General features: G+C 36.3%; 1 protein-coding gene and 1 long non-coding RNA gene across 2 annotated transcripts in view; both read left to right on the forward strand.

Moving 5' to 3' along the window:
* LOC126501623 (uncharacterized) overlaps window positions 1-17,709 on the forward strand; it is a 63,070-nt gene extending 45,361 nt beyond the window's left edge. The window contains exons 2-3 of the long non-coding RNA XR_007591741.1: window positions 13,779-13,870; window positions 17,577-17,709. This is a non-coding gene — a long non-coding RNA (uncharacterized lncRNA). The remainder of the gene's footprint in view (window positions 1-13,778; window positions 13,871-17,576) is intronic.
* The window catches only part of Sugct (succinyl-CoA:glutarate-CoA transferase), a 653,069-nt gene that overhangs the window by 364,078 nt on the left and 270,823 nt on the right, over window positions 1-18,168 (forward strand). The gene's annotated exons all lie outside the window — the stretch shown is intronic.

The following is an 18,168-nucleotide window of genomic DNA, read 5'->3' on the forward strand; positions in this document are numbered from 1 at the left end:
ATCATACTAATCTTATTTTCCTACAATATTTCCTCTTTTAAAAACTATTAATGCAGAATGGGAGGCCAATTCCACAATGGCTCCAGGGTAGCAAAAAGAAATGTCTGAAGACTTAGGAAAAATTTTTATGTATCTGAGGGTTAGACTTTTTCTATCTGAGGGGTAAATAAGGAAACACACACATTCTAATGGTAACTTAAGAAAAAAGGAACAAGCACATAATTTAAAAAAATCTCTCTTTTTGTATTTTTTGAAAAAGAAAACAAACTATATTTTTCAGCATGCATACCCAATCCAAGTTTCTACTCCCTCCCGTCCTTCCATTCCTCCACCCATCCCCCCACCTCACTCCCCCCATCCACTTCTCAGAGAGGGTAAGGCTCATTGCTATGGGGAAGGTCCAAGGCCCTTCCCACTATATCTTGGCTGAGCAAGGTGTCCATCTAAAGAGAACAGGCTCCCAAAAAGTCAGCACAAGCAGCAGGGACAAATCCTGGTGCCAATTTCAGTGGCCCTTCAGTCTGCCCCAGCCATCCAACTGTCAACCACATTCAGAAAGATGCTTGTTCCTTTCCAGTTCGGCTTGTGTTGGTGAGCTCCCATTAGCTCAGGTAGACTGTTTCAGTGAGTGTCCCCATCATGATCTTGACCACTCTGTTCATATTCTCACTCCTCCCACTCTTCAACCGAACTTTGAGTGCTTAGTCCAGTGCTCCACTGTGGGTCTCTGCCCCTGTCTCCATCAGCTACTAGATGAAGGTTCTATGGTGATATTTAAGATATTCATCAGTCTGACCACAAGGCAAGGCCTGTTCATGTACTCTCTCCTCTATTGCTTAGGGTCTTAGCTGGAGTCATCCTTGTGGATTCCTGGGAATTTCTCTAGAGCCAGATTTCTTGCTAACCCATGATGGATCCCTCAATCAAGATATCTCTTTCCTTGCTTTCATCTCTGTCCTTTCTCCATCTAAACTATCCCATTAACTCAAGTTCTTCTAGCCCCTCCCCTTTTCATCTCTTCTTTCCCTTTTATCTTCCCTTCTCCTCCACCCTTATGTTCCCAACTTTGACACATGATTTTGTCTATTTCAGCTTTCCAGGTGAACCTATATTTGTTTTTCTTAGGGCTCACCTTGTTACTTAGCTTCTCTAGGATCATGAACTATAGACTAAATATCCTTGTTTATAGTTAGTATCCACTTATGAGTGAGCACATACCATATTCATTTTTTGGCTTCTCAGGGTGGTGTCTTCTAGTTTTATCCATTTGCATATAAAATTCAGGATGTCACTGTTTTTCTTTTTAACCACTGAGTAGCTAAGTACACTTTAATGTAATGTATGCCACATTTTCTTTATCCATTCTTCAGTTGAGGAGCATTTAAATTGTTTTCAGGTTCTGCCTATTACAAATAATTCTGCTATGAACATAGTTGAACAAATGTCTTTGTAATATGATTGAACATCTTTTGGGATATGCCCAAGAGTGGTATTGCTGGATACTGAGGTAGCTTGATTCCCAGTTTTCTGAGACACCTTCATACTGATTTCCAAAGTGGTTGTAGAGGTTTTCATTCCCACCAGCAATGGATGAGTGCTCCCCTTATACCACATTCTGTCCAGCATAAGCTATCATTGTTGTTTTTGAGGGTTTATATTTCCTAGACTAAGAGGCTGAACCTGAGATTGAAGTTCAAGCATTTGGAGTAATGTTCTAGACATCCTATATATTCATATATTAACCATTTTATTTTATTATGCTAATATAATATAAAATAATATAATATTAAAAAGTTTTAGTTGATATACTTTTCATTGAAAGTTATTTTTAGTGGAAGACCTTTAGTTACTCTTTCTTATCTTATTGATGGCCATTGGCCTATAAATTAACCTCATCTTGACTTTACATTGGTAGGTCATGTGTATCTAGAAATTATCCATTTATTTTAACTTTATCAGCTTAAAAGAATATCAAATTTTAAATTATTTCTTATGATTCCATGAATTTCCGCAGTGCCTTATAATTTCTCCCTTTTAAAAATTTTATTACATTGGGTCTTCTCTCTTTTTCTATTGATTAATTTGGTTATGGCTTAGGCATGAAACTCTGAAACTATAAGAAAGTGTTGGAAGTAAACTTCAGGATATATTCAGGGAAAATTTTTCTGACTAGGACATGGAAATTTTGATGAAGATTGCATTGGATCAATAGTTTGTTTTCAGTAGGGTGGCCATTTTCACAATATTAGTACTACTATTTCATGAGCTTGAAAGGTCTCTCAATCTTTTGTTATCTTCTTTCATTTCCTACTACAGTGGTTTTTGCTTTCACTTACTTGGTACGATTAACTACAAGATATTTTTGTTTCTTTTTAAAATACTTTTTATTGATTTTTATTGAGCTCTACATTTTTCTCAGCTCCCTTCCCCACATCTCTCCTTCTCTCTTCAAACCTTCCCCAAGGTCCCATGCTCCCAATTTACACAGTATTTTTCTACTTCTCACGTAGATTAGATCTATGTAAGTCTCTCTTAGTATCCTCATTGTTGTCTAAATTCTTTGGGGTTGTGATTTGTAGGCTGATTTTCTTTGCTTTATGTTTAAAAACCACTTATGAGTGAGTACATGTGATAATTGTCTTTCTGCGTTTTGGTTACCTCACTCAATATAATGCTTTCTAGCTCCACCCATTTTCCTGCAAAATTCAAGATGTTATTTTTTTCTGCTGTATAGTACTTCATTGTGCAAATGGGTAAATATACCACATTTTCCTTATCCATTCTTCGGTCAAGGGGCATTTAGGTTGTTTCCAGGTTCTGGCTATGGCAAACAAAGCTGCTACTAACAAGTTGAGCACATGCCCTCATGGCACAATTGAGCTTCCTTTGGATTTATACCCAAAGTGGTATTACTGGGTCTTGAGGAAGGTTGTTTCTTAATTTTCTAAGAAATTGCCACACTGACATCCAAAAGTGCTGTACCAGCTCGCATTCCCACCAGCAATGCAGAAGTGTTCCCCTTTCCCCACAATCTCTCCTGCATAAGTTGTCATCAGTGATTTTGATCTTGGCCAATCTTATAGGTGTAAGATGGAATCTCAGAGTTGTTTAGTTTTGCATATCTCTGATGTCTAAGAATGTTGAGTATTTCCTTAAGTGTCTTTCAGCCATTTTAGATTCCTCTGTTCAATGTTCTCTTTTTAGGTCTGTCCTCCATTTTTTATTGGATTATTTGTTCTTTTGATGACCAATTTCTTGAGGTTTTTTTTTTTTTTGTTGTTGTTGTTATATATTTTGGAGATCAGACCTCTGTCTGATGTGGGGTTAGTGAAGATCTTTTCTCATTCTTTAGGCTGTCATTTTGTCTTGTTGACCATGTCCTTTGCTTTATAGAAGCTTTTCAATTTTAAGAGGTTCCATTTATTGATTGTTTCTCTCAGTGTCTGTGCTGCTGGCGTTATATTTAGGAAGTGGTCTCCTGTGCCAATGCATTCAAGTGTACTTCCCACTTTCTCTTCTATAAGGTTCAGTGTGGCTAGCTTTATGTTGAGGTCTTTGATCCATTTGGACTTGAGTTTTGTGCATGGTGATAGATATGGGTCTATTTTCATTCTTCTACATGTTGATATCTAGTTATGTCAGCACCATTTGTTAAATATGCTTTCTTTTTTTGCATTTGATATTTTTTGCTTCTTACTACAAGATATTTTTAAGCTATTTGAATGTGATTATTTCTATGATTTCTTTGTCAGTATGTTTGTCATTGGTACATAGGAGGGCTACTGATTTTTGTATGTTAGTATTATATCCTGCTACTTTACTAAATGTATTTATCAGCTTTAAGAAATTGCTGGTGGACTCTTTAGGGTGCTGCATGTATACAATGATATCATCAGTAAATAGGGATAATTTGATTAACTCCAATACAGTCATAGTATGCAATTCCAGTTCCCCACTGATATTTGTTCAGATGATATGTTTATCATCTGACAAAAACTTTAAAAAAGAAATATTGGATTTAATGATATAGCAATGCAAAAATCCAAAGAATCAATAAATGAAAAGTTAACCCTGGAAAAGATTAACAAGGCTTTAATGACCTAGATGCTATAGATGTTCCATTTTGGCTATGCACTCCACAGAGTCATTTATTCTTTGCCCTGTGACCAGTTCCTTGTTGCTTTCTTATTCCTGCCCCCATCAACGGAATGTGAGCTCTAGGAGAGTAAGAACTTTGCCTATTGTCAAATCTTCAGTCTAAAAATGAGAACACGTAGACACCAGTAAATGATCACTTTTGCCTACATTGTGTAAATGCCATGTGAAACCCCCAGAAGAGATATAAAAATATTTTATGGTGCACAATCAGTGGGTTACTTTTTTTTTAAGATGATGTTTTACACAATCGAATTAGGACCACAATACTAAATAGCCAAACATTATAAGAGAAACATTTTATCCTTTTCAAACTACTAGTTCTTCACACCACATTTTTGCATGGTTAAAAGAACTCATGATTTTATGGGAACTAAGAGAGCGTGTCAGTCCTGCCTCATGACAACCCAAGTCACAATTTCAGACTCTGTCAGCTTCTACCATGTTGGCTTGTGGGATGGTACTATTGAGAGCCTTCAAGACTATATGGCTTCCTCCCCTCATGCTAGGTCACTGGTGAAATCCCCTAGTGGTCATGAATAGAGCTAGAGAGTCTCCTGATGTGGTTGAATTTCAGAAAACATTCTGCATTTACTCTATTGAGCCTGCCATATGAAAGACTGCCCCCAACAGGTTGATATGAAATACATACTGTAGTATGCATACATCTAGACTCTGAGAGGCTCAGCTAGCACTGCAGAAACTTAAATGGAGAACCGCGATGGTGTGTTGAGGCCTATAACACAGCAACATTTGAATTTTAAGTTTGCTTAAAATTTAATTTCATGTTGTGCAGGCCTAGGAAAGCCTTCTCAGCATGACAGCATGATTAGGTGGTCATCGTTTTTCATGTTACCTTTCTGAGATAATTCACTTAGCTGACTAGGCCTCTTGGAGGAACAGAGGGCTACATGTAAAACAGCTTAGTTGTGTGAAATAATCTTCCTAGCTAATGCCCAGCACTATAAGGAATAGAGCCTCAATCTTTTCCCGCTCATCCACATTTCTTATGTCTTTAATTATGAAGCTATTAGAGATGCTTAATCTAGAGGTTTAGCTTTACAATGCAGAGTTGTAAAGAAAAATCCCTTAGATGACTGAGAGACAAATGTGAGAAAGATTTGTCTACAAACCATGTACAATAGGTGTGTTTATTCTATAAAATGTATTTATGTGTCTGTATCAATCTGTTCATCTGACTTTATATGTGACTAAGGTGGTGAACAGTTTACTGAAAGAAAATGACCAGTCTACTTAAAAATATTTGTTCTTAGTGAAGAGAGTTGGGCAATTTAGTGTTCTCTACCTTACCTGAACTTTATTTAAATGGACCATATTAGAAATCAGTACTCCATTACTCTACAAAGCAGAAGCATCCCAATGCAGTGGGTTAGGAGGCAGGCACTAGCATTTTCTTTTGATTTCTAATTGGAGATTTGTATGCAATCCTCCTGCACCAGCCAGTTATAGTACAATTGTTTTATGGCTCTTTTACTTCATCCAACAGCTTCATAAACACACTGTCATCTTATTGATATTTATTGAACCATTAGTTCAATAATACTTAATTCTTATGTGTTAAGTGCTACCAGGCAGTGGGTATATAATGGTCAAACTGAACATTTAAAAGTCAGTTTATAATTAAACTCGAAGGAATAGGGATTAAAAAGTTCTGTCATTACAAGTATGCTAGTACATGAATGAAAGCAGAGTCTTTTTTGTTTGTTTGTTTTTCCCCACATTTTTAAATTTTTTTATTGATTTGATTGAGCTATACATTTTCTCTGCTCCCCTCCCTTCTTATCCCCTCCCATTCAACCCTCTCCCACATTTACTCAGGAAATCTTATCCTTTCCTACTTCCCATGTAGATTAGATCTGTAAGTCTCTCTTAAGGTCCTTGTTGTTGTCTAGGGACTCTGGGATTGTGATTTGTAGGCTGGTTTTCTTTGATTTATGCCTAAAAACCACTTATGAGTTAGTACATATAATATTTGTCTTTCTGGGTCTGGACTGTCTCACTCAATATGATGTTTTCTAGCTCCATCCATTTACCTGCAAATTTCAAAATGTCATTAGAAAATAGTGTCTTGAGAGACTGTTTTGTGGATGGAATCTTGAGGAAAGATGCAGGAGCTTTTTAAGTCTAGAATGAACTTACCAGCCAAGCAGTACCTCACACTTCAGGTCCCAAAAGATGTGTGCCTTTGAGTTATCTTCCCAAAAAGAGGAACATGGGATGTACTCACTCATATTTGGTTTCTAGCCATAAATAAAGAACATTGAGCCTATAATTCGGGTTCTTAGAGAAGCTAAATAAGAAGGAGAACCCAAAGAAAAACATATAGGCATCCTCCTGAATATTAACCTTCATCAGGCGATGAAAGGAGACAGAGACCCACATTGGAGCACCGGACTGAAATCTCAAGGTCCAAATCAGGAGCAGAAGGAGAGAGAGCACGAGCAAGGAACTCAGGACCGCGAGGGGTGCACCCACACACTGAGACAATGGGGATGTTCTATCGGGAACTCACCAAGGCCAGCTGGCCTGGGTCTGAAAAAGCCTGGGTTAAAACGGGTCTTGCTGAACATAGCAGACAATGAGGACTACTGAGACCTCAAGAACAATGGCAATGGGTTTTTGATTCTACTGCACGTATTGGCTTTATGGGAGCCTAGGCAGTTTGGATGCTCACCTTACCAGACCTGGATGGAGGAGGGTGGTCTTTGGACTTCCCACAGGGCAGAGAACCCTGATTGCTCTTTGGGCTGACGAGGGAGGGGGACTTGATTGGGGGAGGGGGAGGGAAAGGGGAGGCGGCGGTGGGGAAGAGACAGAAATCTTTAATAAATAAATTTTAAAAAAAGAAGGTTTAAACACTGGCATTATGGAAGAGATGCTGGCCTTGGGCTTCTTGCCAGGTTCAGCTTGCGATTGCATTTCACAAACATAATGAACACTAGTAAATATTTTGCCACCAAACAGTCTTAAGACTGCTTTTCATTAATAAAAATACCATAAACCTGGTTCTTAACTTGGGCCTTTGATCGTCTTCCTTTTAAAGGCAATAGTTTAACATGCTATAAAGCAAGTGTGTCGCCAAAATTTTGATGACAGGTCCTTTAACTTTTCTAAATATACTTTTAAAGGTTTGAAACCAAGTAAATTCTTCAATATCCTTTGAACACTATCATGGGAATTATAAAATCTGAACTTTAATTATTACTTTTTAGTGAAATAATTTTTCCCTGAATATGTGACCATCTTTTCTTTAAACTTTAATCCTGTGTGACCAAGTTTTTCCTTTATTTATATAGGGCTTATAAAGTATTGTGAATATGCTCAAACACCATTCAATTACTTTAGTGTGCTCATTGAAGGTAATCTGTTCTTGCCATTGTTAATTCAAATACATCTTTATGAAATTATCTGATGATCTTTAGGTATACTGAGTCAATTATTTTACCTTTACATCCAGACAACTCAGTTTAAAATCAATTATTATATATGATCCAAAGAGAGAGTTTACAAATTTAACTTTTTTTTGTCTATCTGTGGCATGCTTTAATTTCTACCATATCTGAATTATCTTGCCAATTAATTTATGGATTATAATAATCTCAGTGGCTTGAAATAAATACATTTCCACACGAGATTAAGTCCTTAGCCCACCTACCTTTCATCTTTGAATAAAGACAGAGCCCTCTCCTGCTGTGCACCTGGTCAGTTGTGCAATGCTGACCAATGAACAGCTGCTAACAATGAGGCTATTGTGTTTATGTAACACAGTGCAGGATCTGATGGTCAGTCTCTTGATAATGTTGAAACACTAGGGAATTTTCTCTTGCCAAGATGCCGGCTTCATGCAAAGTACTGTGTCTGTTTTGAACCACTTCCTAACATATCTCTGTCAGTTGGTAGCCTTGCCTTCTACAAGATCAAATTAGCCTCTAAGGTGGTCTGAGGAGGTTAAGCATCCAAGCCATGGCCATATGGCATGGCAATAAATGTGGTTGTAGGAACTGTTTTCTGTAGAGTTGCTTTACCATCTTAACAAAAGTCTGAATTATTTTTCTTCTTGTTGATGTGGGTGTGTCTTTGTATGTGCAGTCAAGAGAGGGATTTGTTGAGTGATCTTCATGCAAACATCTTGGAGTGCTTTTCAAAAGAATTTGAAAAATTAAACCAAACAGGATATTAAACTGTGCTGCCAAGCAAGTAAGTCTTTAGGCATGATTTAAATTTAGCTAATGACATAAAGAGTGAAATCTGTGAAAGGAAGCAAGTCCCTTGGATCAGAAAAAAAGTAGACAAACATACTCATATTTTGTCTACATCTTCATTTGAGTAGCTCAAATATGTTCCTTCAGAAGTCACTTGGGAAACTTTGGGCTAAGTGAACTCCAAGGACCAGTGTTTTACAGGGAAAAGACAAGATAATAGTTCCCATATGTGTAGGAATATACAGATTACAAAACATTTTCCAATTGCTGTTTCACTTGATTGTCACAGTACACCACCAAAATAGCTAAAGAATGAGTTTTCCCATTTTACAGATGAATAAACTGATGATAGATAAATTAGGAGATTAAACTGAGGTCACTGAGTAGATAGTATTATGAATGGAATATGGATCTTGACTTAAATCAATGCTTTCTTTACAGCATTGTGCCTTTCCATGGTGGCAAATTATTTTAACTAGATATTTATCTCTTTGTTTCTAAGGTAATATAAAGATTCTGGCCTCTCAAAACACACTATCAGGAATAATATTAGAAATCCGGTCTCTAGGGTGTATTGCCAATAACAACATCATGGATAAATCTTTTCACAATATTTAAAATGGTCTTAAAGTTCTCCCTCTGTGGTCATCCCCAGTGTTCCCAATTAATTTTTTTTTTGTGATTTGAGTTAACTGATCCTCAATTTTGTCCTTGAAAACAGCTTTACTCAGTGAGTCCAAAAAGCTGGAGAAACAAATATGAGGAATTTCTTTTTTTCCTCTAATGTTTATATTTTAAAGATTTTTTTTATTAGTTAAATTCATTCATGTTGTGGGATGATCTTTCTGTATGCTGTAAGTTTGCATTACTCTCATTAGTTAATAATAAAAGGTGTTTGACCAATAGCCATGCAGAATAAGGTTAGGCAGAACAATCAAACTGAGAACTCAGGGAATGATAGGCAAAGCTGAGAGAGATGCCAGTCAGCTGCTGAACAAGCAGAACATGTAGAAAATGAAGTAATAAGCTTTGGGCCATGTTTCAAAACATCGATAGAAATAGGGGTTATTTTAAATGTAAGAGTAAGCTAGTAATAAGCCTGTGCTATTGACTGAGCATTAGCAATTAATACTAAGCCTCTGAGTGATTACAGGGAGCACTAAGGGACAGGGCAGGACAGAGAATTCACCATTTACACGTTCATTTATTTTACATCCTGTCTGCAGTTTCCCATCCCCTCCCCCCTGCCACAATCTACTTCTCCTCTGTTGTTGTTCAGAAAGGGGCAGGACTCCCATGGTTGTCAGCAAAGCATGGCATATCAAGTTGAGGTAGGAATAAAGATGTTCCCCTTGTATTAAATGCAACCCATTATGAGAAATAGGTTCCTGGAAGTCAGCCAAGGCATTAGGCCGTGCTTCCACCACTAACAGTTCCACAAGTAGGTCGAATTATAGAGCTGTCACACATATGTGCATGGCATAGTTTGGTCCATGCAGGCTCCCTAGCTGATGGTAGAGAGTGTGTGAGCTCTTCTGAGCCCTGATTAATTGTTCCTGTGGTTCCCTTGTGATGACCCTGATGCCCTTGGCCCATACAATCTTTCACCCTTCTTCAGTAGGATTCCTGGAGGTTGCTTAGCAGTGGATCTCTGCATTCGTTTCTATCAGTCACTGAATGAAGGCTTTCTAGCCTCTCTGGGGCTGTGGATTGTAGCATGGTTATCCTTTACTTACAGTTAATGTCCTTGTGGAATGATTGAGCATCCTTTGGGTATATACCCAAGAGTGGTATAGCTGGGTCATGAGGGAGGTCAATTTCTAATTTTCTGAGAAATCACCATTTTGATTTCCAACGTGGCTGTACAAATTTGCAATCCTGCCAGCACCAGGCTCCCAGACATGAATAATCACACAGGAACTATATCAGTTACAACACTGTTTGGCCTATTAGCTCAGGTTTCTTATTAACTAACTCTTACGTCTTAAATTAACCAATTTCTATTAATCTATGTATCACTATGAGGCTGTGACCTACCAGTAAGGTTCCAGCATCTTTCTCCTTTGGCAGCTACATGGCATCTCCCCAACACCACCTATTCCCTCTATATCTGTGTTCAGATTTCCTGCTTGTCTGTACTCTGCTAAGCCATAGGCCCAAACAACTCTATTCATCAATCAATAAAAGCAACACATATACAGAATGACATCCCCTATCAACACTTGTTCCACATCTTCTCCAGCATAAGCTATCATTAGTGTTTTTGACACTTAAAGAATTGTTCAACATCCTTAGCCATCAGGGAAATGCAGATCAAAATGACTCTGAGATTCCATCTTACTCTAGTCAGAATGGCTAAGATCAAAAACACTAGTGACAGCTTATGCTGGAGAGGAATTCTTAATGAGTTTCCTTTCCAAACTGATTGTGTTAGTCAGCTGTAAATTGCTATGAAAAAAAAATACTAAGATAACTTATGTTAATGAAGAAGATATATTTTAGCTCATAATTTTAGAGGCTTCAGTCCATGGGTGTTGGGTCCATTGTTTTGAGCCTTACAGGAGAAAGAATATCATAATAAGCATATATGGTGGAATGGAGCAGTTTAGATCATGTTAGAGAGAATTAGAGAGAGGAAGAGTAGTCTCAATATCTTACTCAATATATGACCCCCACTCCTTCCTAGGAGGACTAGCTTCCTCCTGTATGGCTGCCTCCTAAGGATTCCCTATAATGCCAAGCTAAGAACCAAGCCTCTAATACATAGAACTTTAGATGATATCACAAATGTAAATGCTAGAAGTAAATTAGATCAAGTGCAGTTGTCCTGGAAGCTCTAAAGATTTTGTGAACTGCACTGTTTTAGGCAATGCATAAGGGCCTAATGCTAGAGCTGTAGGTTACTATTTGAGTTGATTCATGAGATGAGACCTGTAGTATTAGCTTTGTAAATACACTCAGATGTGACTGTGCTACTACACAGCTCATATTGTGTTGATGTTGTCTTGCCTTTTCCACTGACAACACATCTCATTTCACCTCTGAGAGTTGTACTTTAAAATGTACTTTTATTTTCTTTGATAATGTTATTAGAGTCAGACAAATCTGGACAGAACAGTTTTGTGATTCTTGATCTCTTGGCTAAGTGCACAGGGTAGAACACAGGAATAAGCAATTGAAACCATGTTTTTGTAAGTAGCTTGTAGAGCAACTCACTCCAGCTGAAAAGAAGCCCAAGCAAGGAAATGATAAAATGGAAAGACACCACCAGGACAGGAAGTGTCTGGCAGAAAGCCATAGACGTAAGAATATTACTTTTTAACTTTATATTCAAATATTTTTGGAGATTTTACCTTTATGATTGATTGAAAAATATTTACACCAATACTTCTGCTATCTTGCTTTAGCCAATGACCACACCTACCTAAAAGATTTATATGACTTCCACATGTCATTTAAGTATTCAAAAAAGGAAGATAAATCATCCTATGTGGAAATATCAGGGATAAAAGACAGTCAGAGAAGCAAGCATCTCCACATTGGCTGAATTCTGTAGTCTGGCCTCTTGGTGAACAAAGTCTTGTCCTTCAGTCTCTCCAGTGTGGAGTTATTTCTGGCTCTTTGTCCTATCCTTTGGATACAGCCTCCCTCTTTGAGTGCATGTTTATCCCAATATCACTTTTCTGTTCTCTCTTTGTTCATTTTCATCAGCTTGGCTTATTTCACTTAACTCCATCTCTGGATTTGCTGAGACCCTTGACCCTTATCAGCTTTTCTAATCTTCACCACAAGACTGTCTATCTCTCATTATCCTGTGTTCTATGTCTCTATAAAGTTCTATTCTTGATTATTTTGTTTCTTGGTTTCTTAATAACATGTGCTAGATGTTCTGGAAGGCCCAGAAACCATCATGAGGTCAGGCTCTGTTTACATGGCTGTGTGCTTGCAATACTCAGGTGCAGTTATGTCCAAATCTTTGGTGATCCCCTTTTAAAGAACTAAACAATAGTAATAAGTGATTTTCTAATATAATCTCTTTATATTAATTTTCCAAGTGGCCTTGTATTTTTTAGAGGACATGGTATCATCATTCATACTGTCCCTGGTAGAGCATCATCTTTAGAAGTTCAGCCGATGTCTACTTAGCACTTGATATGAACTGTAAGACTACAAGAACAATGGAGTTAAACTTAGACCTTATCATTTAATAAGTTTATAAATGAAATTTTATATATGTGCCATATGCATAGTCACATTGTGATGTGTTGCTAATCAACATTTCTATGATGATTGTGTTTGAAGTACTCAGTGCCTTAATTGTCTAACAAAGATGCCACTAACCAAGTTGTTATTGGGCACTTGAAATGTGTCTAATGTGACTGAGGAGTTATGCTTAAATTCTGTTAATAAGAAATAATTTAAAGTTTGAAAAACTTCTATGAGTAGTTGCTATATGCTTGAATAATGTATGGGAAGCTGAAAAGTGGATATCTAAATATGGGTGGTGACTTTGGTCTTAAATAGGCATATTGTGCAGAGTGATAGTATAGTTGACAAATTGTTTATTCAACTTGGTGTTTGTTTGCCATTGGCATAGCAAGCAAAGTGGCAGTGGGAGAGGAGAATATATTTTCATTAAATCTGAAGGATAGTATGTTATATGATTTATTCTATCTTCCTTTTATTTTGTTTAAATCAAATGTAACTACCATATGAAGTCATACAGTCTTTTGAAAACTATCTTTAAGTTTTCTCAATATATAATGGAATTTTTGATTTTATAGTTATTTAAATGGGACAGTGCCATAGTAGATGTCTTTTTGATTTTCTCCTTTTATATTGTCAAGAACCTTGTTTTTAGACTCAGTCATTTAGAAGGTGTGTCTGACCTCGGTGTAATTAACTTCACTCTATGCTCATACAACCATAGGTTGTATAATGTTTAGGAAGACATGACCTAAATATCTTCTCTGGCCTAGTCCTTTGCTTTTAGTCAAATAACTAAAGTGGTATCTCTTTTATAAGTGAAGATATAGCTACAGATGTGTTAAACTCACCACAGTCACAGTAGTGGTAATTAGAGTTTTATGCTTCTAGTTATTAATTTCATTCAAGAACTATAAGCAAGATTAATCAAAGATTATGATTAAGCATTTTACTTGGTTCTCTGCTTCAAAAATTTCTCAAGTTCAAGGTTTGTTAATATCATATGTAATAAAACTCTAATAACCTTGTTTAACCTAGGAATAAATATTATAAGTGAATGTGCAAATCAGAAAAACTTGTGTGCTTTGAATGTGTGCATTTATTAGTATGGAATTTGAAGTGATGAATGTGAAGACACTTTAAAGATGTGAATCATGAATAAATGAGTATTCCTCCTCTGATTTTATCTTTCAGACATCTGCTTGCCATTTCCTCTATATTCTTGAGTAGGATTTGGCATACAATTGCAGAGAAAACTGGTATCTGATTATTTTGTTGGCTAGAAAGTAAGTCTAGTTTGTACAACTAAATATTTAAATCATTTTATAAATTTATTTATTTTATAAATTTATTTTATAAATATGATTACAACATTCTAAATCGTGTGTGCAAATGTACCTATGTGTAGTATGTTCTGCATATGAATGTAATGTATATACATGTGAGTATGCATGCACATGTGTGTGCCTGTATGTGGGTTCAGAAGTTGACATTGGCTGTCTTTATCAATTTCTCTCTAATTTATTTATTTTTTTGCCATTTTTAGAATTTAATAGGTCAACAATAGATATCAAGAAAAACATTTCATGTTATTTTTATCAATACATTCTAACAGCTCACATACAACATGTAAATTAACTATTAAATGTAATTTTTAGATCAAATAAATTGCAAAATATTTTTTTACTTATTGCATAAGANGAGGGAGGGGAAACTGGGGTTGGTAAGTAAATGAAAAAAATATTTTTAAATAAAAAAATAGAACTGATTTAAAAAAAAACTGGCAATTGAGTAAAGGTGGTAGCATGTGGGTGGTCCTCCCCAGGAAAGAGCACACTGTTTAGTTGTTCATTGTCAAGTGGGCAGCACTAAAATATGTGCATACAAGTAACATTATATGGACTCAACATGTTATATTTAGGAATATACAAAAACAAATACATATGTGTATGCAGTAACAACTAGTGAAAAAATTGGGTCATGAATTTGGAGGAGAGTAGGGAGGAATATATAGGAAGGTATGGTGGGAAGAAAAGGAAGGGATAAATTTTGCAATTAAACTATAATCTGAAAAATAAGCAAAAAATGCAGTGAGAAATGATTGCCTAGAGTATTAGTTGTAACACATAGTTCATAGCACATACTTTTTGAAAATGAATACCAGATACTATTATAGGATTATAACCAAACACAGTTTTATGAAAGAAAATTTGACAATATCTCACAAAAACTGAGCCTACATCTCCATTGACATAGTAATTTCAGTTCGTGAAATTTCGCTTTCAAGTGACCATACATATTAGGATGATCCAACAACTGAAGCATTGTTGGAAATATTGAAAAAGCAAGCATACTGAACAAGATGTTTAACAAGTAGCCATCTGAATGGTGTATAGACAATTCATGCCCTGAAAAACTCTCCAGCCTTAGAAAGTGTGAGACACAAATAATAAGTGGAATGTCTCAGAGGGATTTGGACAGAGATGTTCTACTACTTTCAAAATGTGTATCTATTTATAAATTATTAAACATTTTAAGCAATCCTATGTGATCCACCAGTGATTATAACATTATTCTTTGTAACCTTTAACTCATTGACACAAGCAAAATGGAATAACTTTATACATTTTAGTGTGGAACAATCTTTAAAATAATCATTAAATCAAACCTCAGTCTTTGAAACACTGTGTGTTTTAATGTATTTTTGCCTGTAACTCCATATATGGGATATATTTAATGTAACTTAGTTCACTATAAATTTAAAGGTTAAAATTTAGGAACAAAATTTTTATAAGCGTATCTCTCTTTGCTATGCTCAGCACCCTCTGACATATTTTGTCCCCTTCTAGTCCTTTGTACTGTTCATTATGATCTAGTAAATTCATTTCCTCCTTCATGAATAGATCACAATCTCCAATTACAAATCACAATATTCGGTATAGGATATTTTATATGGAATTTTAATGGAAATATACACATATATTCCTATATGTATAGATTGCTTTGGAACTATTAAGAGTAAATGAACAATAATTATTATTACATTTGTGGAGAACTACTTTCACAGTAGGCAGCTAGTTTTTTCTATTTATTTTATACCCTTTGAATTTCTTATCATATGCTGATAATTTTTATTTTACATTATTTTAAATGAATGAATTAATATATCACAAATGAAATAATACAATTTGCCTGTCCTCTGGACTGATTTAAAGCAGTCAATAATGGCTGCTTATAGAGGATTTTTGAGTGTCTTAGGATACAGTTTACAAATAAATCATCTGGGTAGGAAATGCCGTAAATATTTCTTTTATAACAGTCTCTAGTTTCAGCTCTTGGTTTCCTTCTTTTTTTCTTTTCATTTTTTTAATAAATTAATGAATTAACTTTTTTTCCAGCCTGATTAGTTTCCTCTTTCTCCTCTCCTCCCAGTCTCTCCCCCAAACTTCTTTCTCCCCTGCCCCACCCCATCCACTCTTCCTCCTTTAGCTTCAGGAAAGGGCGGGCCTCCCAAAGATATCAAGCAACTATGGCATATCAAATTGCAGCAAGACTAGGTACCTCCTCCCCTATTAAGGCTGGACAAAGCAACCCAGTAGGGGGAAAGGGTAACAGAGTCAGAGACAGTCCTTGCTTTCACTGTTAGGAGTCCCACAGAAAGACCAAGCTACATAACTGTATCATGTGCACAGGGCCTAGGTCAGTCCCATGCAAGCTCTCTGTTTGGCAGATGAGTCTCTGTGAGCCCCCAATTTGCCCAGATGAATTGATTCTGTGAATATTCTTTTTTTTTTATTGAGAAAAGGAAAAAAAAAATTCCACCTCCTCCCAGCCTCTCATTTCCCTCCCCCTCCTCCCACACTTCTCCCCTCCCCCCACTCCTCTCCCCCTCCCTCTCCAGTCCAAAGAGCAGTCAGGGTTCCCTGCCCTGTGGAAAGTGGACGGAGGGGGGAGGATCTAATTTATTTTTTAAGACAAGGCTTTTCATTGAACCTGGAGCTCACAAATTGAGCTATGCTGACTGACAAGTGAGCTCTAGGAACCCTCTGATCCTTATCCATTTCCCTCTCCCAACACGGAGATATATGCTATCATACCCAACACTTACAAATACTGTAATTACATCATTTCTTCCATTCCTCCATCATCCTCTCTCATACCCTTATCCCTCTCAAATTCATGACAACTTTTTGTTAATTATTATTGTTACATATATACATTTATACACGCACATATCTAATATCTATCTATCTATCATCTATCATCTATCTATCTATCTATCATCTATCTATCTATCTATCTATCTATCATCTATCTATGTATTATTACAATAGTTATTAATTGCCTATATATAGTTCTTCATATAGGGATAAGGCCCCATGAGATTTCCCCTATCCATGCTAGAGTATCAATTATTACTATCTTTGTTCAGGTCTAGATTAACCAGTCATATTATTGATATTTCATGGCGATAACGATACAATCTTGTAGGATACTCCCTGATTATTTTGCTCCTACCATATTTCATCCCTCTCTTCCAAGATGTTCTTTAAGCCAGATGTACTAATTGGGGCTGGGCACCCAATGGTCAGTTGTTATCTGTATTTTGGCCAGTTGTGTAATTCTGTAATAGTCTCTTTTTGCTGCAAAGAGAGGCTTATTTGATGAGGGTGAGACGTACCTTTGTCTGTCTATAAGGATGGATATTTAGAATACAGCTACAAATTATACTGGTTTAAGAAAGTATTATTAGTAGGTTTTTCTATAAGATCCATGGCTTACTAACAATGGCTAATTGACTAGGTTTACAGTACCAGGCATGAATTCCTTATTTTTGAGTGAACTTTAAATTCAATTACATGGCCATTATTTACAACATAATTTATGTGCTACTACTGCTGTACCTTTAGGGATATTTTGATGAGCTAGCGATTGTGGTTCATATTCAACATAGCTTGGATAGGACTATTAATTGCATTTCTTCCTTGGCAGCTTGCATAGCTCTGAAATCTAGTCTTCAGGATGAAGGCTTCCAAATCAGTTACAGCTCAGTTTCTTCAAGTCCTGTGTCTGAAGTGCATGTTTTCTTACCTTCAGCTTCTGGGAGACAACTGCAGGGAATAGCAACTTCCTTGACCAACAACTCAGAAAAAGAGGTTTTTATGCCAGTTATAAGTTTTTTGCTTGTTTGTTTTTGTTTTTTGGATGATCTATGGCTCCTAAGGTCAGGCGAAGTAGGGGTAAGAATTATTACCTCACACAGCACCTCACATGGCATGGCAGAACTTCAGAACACACACACAGACACACAGACAGAGACAGAAAGATAGGGAATTTGAATCCCAACTTACATTGGTGCTGAGGATAAAATCTCAGGTCCTCTCACACTGTACCACTTCTCTATCCCTTGAGATTGTTTTTCTGAATAGAAAAAAACAATAATTAATGTCATAATGACTTGTTAGTATTCTCATTAATCTTAAATAATTATTTAAACATATGTATGTGTTTGTACATATGAACCCAGAAAGACTCTGTTTTCATCACTATATGCACTTTATTTTTCTTCTTTAATTTCAGTGAT

The sequence above is a fragment of the Alexandromys fortis genome, unplaced genomic scaffold (genome assembly GCF_014885135.2).
Source record: "Alexandromys fortis isolate MF-2015 unplaced genomic scaffold, M_Fortis_MF-2015_v1.1 scaffold_5, whole genome shotgun sequence".
NCBI classification, from domain to species: domain Eukaryota; kingdom Metazoa; phylum Chordata; class Mammalia; order Rodentia; family Cricetidae; genus Alexandromys; species Alexandromys fortis.